Here is an 8,179-nt window from a genome sequence, read left to right as displayed (position 1 = left end):
ACAGGGAGCAAGGAACAGGGGAGAAATGGGGCTGAGGAAGGAGGGGTTTCTAGTGCCCGGGACACCGGTGGGGCGGGACGCCCGGGTCCCACCTCAGCGGGGCCCTGCAGAAGTTGGCAGCCTTCGAGCGTCCGGAAACTTCAGCTCTGCACTGGCTTCCATGTCTTGGGAGCTGCAAAGGAGTCAGGCTCAGCATCCCCGCTGCGTGCTGGGGTCAGCCCAGCCTCTCGGTGCCCACAGGTCATCCTGAGCCCCAGGAGGCCTGGGACTGTTCCAGCACCCACCGGCTCTGGCATCGTCAAGGGTCTCAAGGTCAACGTGCCCTCGGCCTGGTCTACCAACCGAAGGGGTTAGCTAGGTCCGTCCTCCTGCCCTCCACCCACGGCTGCCCACCAGCCCCAGGCCACTGCCCACGCCCGTGGTCCGCACCCCAGCCCCGGGCCACCCCTGCCCTCCCGGACCAGCCCTTCCCCATCTCACCACCCCAGTCCGCACCAACCCCCAAAAGCGCTCCCTGGGCGCCAGCAAGTCGGCAAAGGACGGTGGGCGCCCACCCTTCCCTTATAAAGGCCCACCTCCCATGATGCTCCAGCTCATTTGCATATCTCCCGTGAGCCCCAACCGGGAGACCCGAAAGCGCTGAGTCACCGGGTTCCGGAAGATGCGCCGGTCCTCGTCCTCGCTCTCCCTCGCAGGGCGCATGCGTTCGCCCCGCCTGCTGCACGTGCTCCTCGGCTCTGTGCGCGTGGCCTCCCGGGTCCTGTCCGGGTTCGAGCAGGTCTCGTCTTTTCTGTCTCTGGTAAAAGCTCTTCACCTGCCCGCATCCTCCTCTCCGCGTTCTTCCGCCGTCAGCCGACTTAGAAGAATACTTCGTAGGTTGATCTGTGGAGAAGTTGGGACTCAGCCACACGACGCAGTAGTACGAGGCGTCCAGCACCGTCCCTGCCCGGCACAGCCTCGGGCCGCACAGCCCGCTGAGGGTTTATCTCCTGAGGTCGGTCTCCGTGACCGTCCACTGGGCTCTGCTTCCTACGGGTGTGGACCCAGGCCTGGTGAGGGGACACGGCCGCCACGGTGCGGTAGGAGCCGGTCCCCTCTGGTTCCCCGGGGCTTCAGCAAGCTGTTCGCTGGAGCACGTCAGCCGTTTCCAGAAGGTCTTCTGTCCTTCAGCACCAGGAAACCTCAGCTGGCTTTACCGGGAGCACAGGGCTAGGTTTCCTCTGTGCTCTGGGACGTGGGACGTTTGTGTTGCTTCTGGGCTCGGTAATATTTCACTGGCTGGATGTACCACTATTTATCCTGAAAATCTTGCTTGGGGGCTTAGTGATTATGAGAAAATCTGTTGTTGACAACTGTGACTTTGGCAGTTCTCTGGACTCCCGTTGACCAGAGGCGTTCTCCTCTCTGACTCTAGCTTTGATCCTTCAGCCTCAAATCTGTCCACCCTCCCTATCCTCCTTGTTCTGTCCTGGTTACTCTCTTGAACTCTTCAGTGGCCCCCTCACCTTTGTCTCTTGGCCTATTGAATATTCAGCTGTCACCGCCGCTGCCTCCCTCTTGCCCCTGTGTGGCTTTCTTCCTATTACCAGCTTGGCCTACACTACTAAAAGTAGGTAAGAAAAGACCAGTCAAGAGAAGCCTTTAGAGAGCTGGGGAGATGGCTCAGCTGGTAAAGTGCTTGCTTTGCAGGCAGGCATGAGGCATGAATTCAACCACCAGCACCCACGTCAAAACGCCAGGTGTGGTGGCACCAGCCTATAATCCTAGCACTGGGTCAAAGGGCAGAGACAGGAGGATCTCTGCAGTTCCAATCTGGCAAGCTCCGAGTTCAGTGAGAGACAGAAGCCGGAAAGCTGCTCATGGTGGCACCCACCTTTAATCCCAGCAGTTGGGAGGCAGAGGCAAGCAGATCTCTGTGAGTTCCAGGCCAGCCAGAGTTACTCAGTGAGACCCTGTTTCAAAGCAAAACAAAATAACACACAGACACACAGAGTCACAGCAGGTATCTCCGCTAGGCCATCAGGGGAAGTGAGTACTTCTGGCCTGGGTGGAAATGGTTAAAGGGTCCTGTAGAGTTCACCAGGGCTTATGAGAACAGAAAGTCAGCTACACGCTGTTGGAAATAGTCCTGTCTGAGGCTGCACCATGAGAAGCCGGGACAACCAGCCGTATCCAGCACATAGTTTTCTGGAGCTATCTGAGGAGCATTCAAAACAGCCAAAACGGCAGTCTGGATGGCTATTTGATTGACAGTCCTTTTGCTGAGAGCAGTCAAAGAAGCAAGAGTTCAACAGCTGCCAATTAGGGAGTGAAATCGTCCTACCCACTCCCACCAGCATCTCCACTACGGCAAAAGGAAATCAGAGGCAGAGTGTACTGTAAGGACTTGGGGTCCGTCATTAACAGTAGCTGTAGGTTTGAACAGTTTAAACTATGTTTAACACCTTGCCCAGTTCTCCAGGGCAAGATGGGTTCTCCTCAACTGTCTTGGTACCCCAAGGTCACACTGTTAGTTCTCTGAATACTCTGTTCATTCTTAGATTCTTTTCTTTTCTTTTATGAGATAAACTCTCATGTATCCTAGGCTGGCTTTCAACTCATTTTGTAGCTGATATGGACCTTGAACTCCAATCCTCTGGCCTCCATCTCCTGAGTTCAGAGGTTATAAGCATGTATAATTGTTTTAGTTTGGTTTCTGCTGTAGTGGATAACACCTTGACCAAGAGCAAACTGGGGGAGGAAAGGGCTTATTTCATCTCACAGTTTATAGTCCATCATCGAAGGAAGCCAAGGCAGGAACTCAAGGCCCCTGCCGGCAGAAGCTGACACAGAGACCATGGAGGAGGAACGTTGCTGACTAGCAGCTCAGCTACCTTTCTTACACAGCCTAGGCCCACCTGCCCAGGAATGGCACCACCCACAGAGGGCTGGGCCCTCCTACATCAATCAGCAATCAAGGAAATGCCTCACAGAAAAGCCCACAGCCTAGCATTGGAAGCAATTCCTCAGCTGAAGTTCACTCTTTCCAGGTGACTCTAGTTTGTGCTAAGTTGACAAAAACTGAACAGCCCAACCATCATGCCCAGTTCATGTGGGGTGGGGAACAAACCCAGCCCCTCATTCTTATTTTTGTTGGCTTGCAGCTTCTTGTAGTCTGCCTGGCTGCTAGAACAAAATATTAAAGCTGGGCAGCTTAAGGACAGAGGCATCCTTACAGTTCTGTCTGATGGAAGTCCAAGGTCAGGATGCTGTGAGGCAGACCAGAGGGACTCATTGCCCCTACGGCCTGGGGCAGGATTAGACACCATCAAATACTGCATATTATTAAGTGCTGTTAATTGTTACTGGAGTTGCTATCTCTGTACAGAGTGCTCCACAAGCCAGTCTTTATTATAAGACCCCTTTAAGTGCTTCTATGAGTGCTTATTCTGAAGAGCAGGAGGCATTTGACAGCCTCCCTCCACCCAGGAGTGGAAAGCTTGATTGGCAGTCTGTCACATGGCCCCTTTATGAGAATCCTGGATCGATGGCCCTGCACACTTTAGAGTCACTCTGGGAACAGGCCCTGCTGCAGAGGATCACCACAGTCACAGGTGAGGACATGCTCCAGTCCGTCATTTTGATGACCCCAGAGAAGACCTGGGGCTGATGCAAATGGAGTCCCCTCCTGGCTGTACAACCAGGCGTCTGCTCTTTCCTAGTCAGCTAGTAGATGCTGCCTATGTCAACACAAGCCCAGTACAAGGCTACTCTCCAGCGGTCTTTGTGTAAGAACACACACACTTCTGGTGGTCTTTCTTACCTGCTTGTGAACTTTGTCAGGTCAGGCCCTCAGGAGGGATGCCCTCTGGCTTGCTGTTGGACACCCTTGCCATATCCATGAATGATGGACAGAGAGGGTACTCTCCTTTCATTTCTGATGCTGTGATTAAAAAACAACAACAACAACAACAACGCTGGACAAGGGCTGAGCATGGTGGTATATGCCTTTAATCCCAGCACTCAGGAGGCAGAGGTTAGCCTGGTCTACATAGCAAGTTCCAAGTCAGCCAGGGCTACATAATGACACCCTGTCTGGGAAAAAAAAAAAAAAGAAAGAAAGAAAGAAAAAGCGGTCATGATGGTGCACACTTTTAATCCCATCCCTCAGAAGGCAGAAGCATGCCTCTGTAAGATCTCTGTGAGTTCGAGGTCAGCCCGGTCTACATAGTGAGTTCCAGCCCAGCTGGGGCTACAAGGAGACTCTGTCTCAAAAAGACCAAAAAAACAGTGACAAAAAAAACCCCCAACAACAACAAAAAAGGATTTATTTGACTTAAATTCCAGGTTATAATCCATCCTTTTGGGGAAATCAAAGCAGGAATTTGTCAACACAAAAGCATAATTCTCAACTCAGAGGATACGAGTTTATTCAGAACCCAAATATGAGTGACCATGGCCCAGGAACACAGATTCACCCCAAACTCCATGTTCCAGCGTGGAAGCAGTTTCATGAAGTTTTGATAGTAACAGAACAAAGAAAAGTCATAAATCAAGGCGATTTCGAATGCATTGGTGGAAACATTAAGTAGACAAAGCAAAAGAGCTAGAGACTTCAGACACTGGGTGGGCGGAAGCTGGGGTCTTCTTAAATTAATACACACAGGAGGTTTTTACCTGTTAGTCACAGAATGTTTGGTCAGACAGAGGTGGGCAAGAAATAGGTACTTAAGGGGCTGAAGACAGCCCAAGATCAATTGGAATTAGGTTCTAGATCTGCAACATTCCAAACCTCCACAGTCAGTGAAGTTCTGATCAGTTGATCAGCCTTACAGAAGATGCATGCTTTTTCTGGGCATTTTTGCTCACAAGCTCAAGCAGACAGCCAATCACATTCATAGCCAAGAGTGAAGAGAATAAACACACCCTCGCTTTCTCCACTTATATGGCTCAGGACCACTGTCTAGGGAATGGTACCATCCACAGTGGGTGGGGTCTTCTTACATCAACTGACAGTCACAACAATCTCCCAGGCCAGACATGGTGGTACACACCTTTATTCCCAGCACTCAGAAGGCAGAGGCAAGCAGATGTCTTTGAGTTTGAGGCCAGCCTGGTCTACATAGTGAGTTCCAGGCCAGCTGGGGCTACATATTAAGACCCTGTCTCAAACAACAACAGCAAAAACAAAACAAGATCATGTCTTACAGATGTTCTCACAGGTCAACTTGATCTAGAAAATTCCTTGTTAAGATAATCCAGGTTGTATCAAGTAGACAGCTAAAACTAACCAGCGTAGCTCTGTTACCAGAGGTTATCAGACTAGAGCTTCGCCTTATGACTTCATTTAGCTTGATCTCCTACAGACTGTCTCTAGGCACAGCCACACTGGGAGTTTATGGGTTCAGTAGTTCCAGGGGATGGGGATAACTACTCCAACACTTTCTGTTAGGTTTTCTATGACTAACAAATACTTGAGAAAACGAATTTAAGAGAGACAGCGTTTATTTTTGACTCACCCCTTCAACCTGGAGGGAGATGGGGCTCCCAAGGACGCATACTTTCTCCAGAAGAGGTGACCCACTTACTCCAAGTTGGTTCAACCTCAGAAAGTTTCCATCTCCTCCCAAGAATGTTACTGAATTATGAATCCATTAGTGGTCAGTCCACGGTCACCCCAGAGCCCTTCTGAACCTTATCAATGATTGTATCTTATAGCTGAGGACTAAGCCTTCAACACACAAGCCAGTCTTTTGGAGGACATTTCATATCAGAACTGTTACATATTTCTATTTGAATTTTTATTTTTATTTTTAGAATTCCTTGTTAAGATAATCCAGGTTGTATGAAGTTGACAGTTAAAACTAACCAGCATAGCTGATGAGGCTTGTGTATCTTTACTCATATACCCCCAAACCAATATTGATTGGGAATTCTAAACTGCCACCTCATACCTTTAATCAACACTAAATCAAGTCTGAGACAAGAGACTGAATTAACAAAACTTGAATGGAGAGACAATCACTTCTCTCCCTGAAGGAAAGTCATCACAGTCGTTCAGAAATTCAGTTATTTGATGGGCCGGGAGGCAGGATCCACAGAATTTTCCTTTCTGACCTGAAGAGACCCACTGCTGATGGACAATAATTCTCCAAGTTCCTTACTTTCTAGCTCTAGTTGAGCTAGTTTTCCTGACTCTTACAGAACTGGTTATCATCCACCTGAGCTGCCTTCCTCCTCCCTTCACCCATTTCACAGATTCTGTCAATCTGACTTTCAGTTTCTGCAGAGTGAGACTGGTGAGCTTTCGGAACTGGTTCAGCACCCACTGCTTTTTAGCGACCATTAATTGTAACATCTGTTTCCCGTACTTGCTCACGATGAGTTCCAAAGCATCTTCGTGTTCCTCCCAGGAAACCCACAGCTCTCTGCTTTCCTGCTGCAGGTCTCTAATCTGTGTATTCTCTTGAGACAGCAGAATGTGAGGTTTATATTTGGACATGCCCTTCATGTCAACTGCATCCTCTTGATACTGGCCCGGAAGCACCATCCCCGCCTCCTGCTGGCGCAAGCATCGTGCTCCCGCAGCGGTCCAGCAGCGTCTTGGCATCTGTCAGGATCTTCTTGATCGTGTAGCTCATAGCAGCCGAGGATGCTGGGTTCCTCTATTTGAATTTTTAAAAAATTTCAAAGGAGAAGCCAGCCACAGTGGCAGATGCCTGTGATGTCAAAACTTGGGAAGCAGAGGCAGGAGGATCTCAAATTTAAATCCAGCCTGGGCTACGTAACAAAACCCTGTCTCAAAAAAAAAGTGAAATTAAATAATAAAGTTGCTTTTATCAATATAACATAAGAAACATAGATAGATGGCTTTTGTAAAGATTGACCATATCAGTCTGGTAATTCAACCCTTCTTTCCAAACATCTGTCCAACTGTACCTGAGGCAACTGCCCCCTCTCTCTTATCTGAGGATCTCATCTGCAGCTGGCCTGTGGTCAGTGGCTGACCTGGACTGGATAGTGACTACAGGACACTGTGGCCTCCAGAATTCAGTGACAGTAAAGGTCTTGGATTTGTGGATCCTGAATTTTTTTTTCCACTGTAAGATTTTCTTGGGAGATTTGAAGGGTTCCAATGTCCATGCCACAGCAGGTGGCAGATCTCCAACATGGCCTCGGTAGGTCCTACCCTCCCTCTGATTTGGAGTGGACACTGGTTTTAGAGTGGCCCTTGGTTTTGTTATTTTACATGCACATGCATCACTGCATATTTTATAAGACAATATAGTCCTTGTTGTATGTTTGGTTTGTATTTTAGACGGGGTCTTACTGCGTAGCTCAGGCTGGCCTTGAACCCACGGCGATCTTCCTGCCTCAACTTCGAAAGTGCAGGGATTTTGAGTGTGCATCGCCACACCTACCTTTACGTGGTGTTGGATTCAGGGCGTAGGCAGGTGCTGCTCTGCCAATACAGTCGCATTCCCAGCCTCCATCTGCACATTTGCTTTTAAACATGCATACGTCTTGTACACATACACACTGCAAGGTCATAGCCTCTTTCTCTCTCCTGCTGGCTTCAAGGCAGGAGACAGCTAGGTTGTGAGTTGGAGAGGAGCTGGGTGACCTCTGAGACCTGGATGTGTGTTCAGCTGTCAGCCCCCAAAAGCCTTGTCCCTCAGTTCCATGGCAGGAAGCAAGGCATTCTGCCTATGGCAGCTGGGTCCCACAGACAGTTGGCAGCAGTGTCAGATCTGAGCCATGTGACATCTCACCTGAAGGTCCTGCGGTCCTGAGGGGAAGGGGATGTGTAGGTTTGTAGCCTGGCCGTAGGATTCGTATTGGTAGTGCCAGCTGTCTATTGTCTGCTTTTGATGACCCTCACCCTCCATGATCGATGAGCGCCTGGGAGAGGGCAGGCCGAGACCTTTGCTGTGCTTTCTGAGGCAGGCAGCATCTCTAAGAGACCAAGCAGCTCCACGGTACAGTCATGAGGCTCCCAGGCCCAAGGGCTTTGTGGGACCAGTGTCTCTATGCTGCAGGCCAGTGAGGCAGTTTATTTTAGGGCCTTGCAAAAATGAGCATTTCTGACAGAGGCAAAAATGGTGGGGTGAGCCACAGGAGTGCTGAATGTAGATCCCTTCCGCCCTTTCCTCATCCAGTAATCAGGAGGATGTAGTCTTTTATGTCAGCCATTTATAGT

The 8,179-nt window shown here is 49.7% G+C and overlaps 1 pseudogene; it reads right to left on the bottom strand.

The window, feature by feature from the left end:
- Positions 1 to 6,048: 6,048 nt before the first annotated feature.
- Positions 6,049 to 6,620, bottom strand: LOC103732138 (annotated as a pseudogene).
- Positions 6,621 to 8,179: the final 1,559 nt, after the last annotated feature.

Source organism: Nannospalax galili, unplaced genomic scaffold (genome assembly GCF_000622305.1).
Source record: "Nannospalax galili isolate Female #2095 unplaced genomic scaffold, S.galili_v1.0 scaffold4715, whole genome shotgun sequence".
In the NCBI taxonomy this organism is placed as follows: domain Eukaryota; kingdom Metazoa; phylum Chordata; class Mammalia; order Rodentia; family Spalacidae; genus Nannospalax; species Nannospalax galili.
The sequence above is the reverse complement of the archived record's forward strand: the minus strand, read 5'-3'. Positions and strand labels throughout refer to the sequence as shown.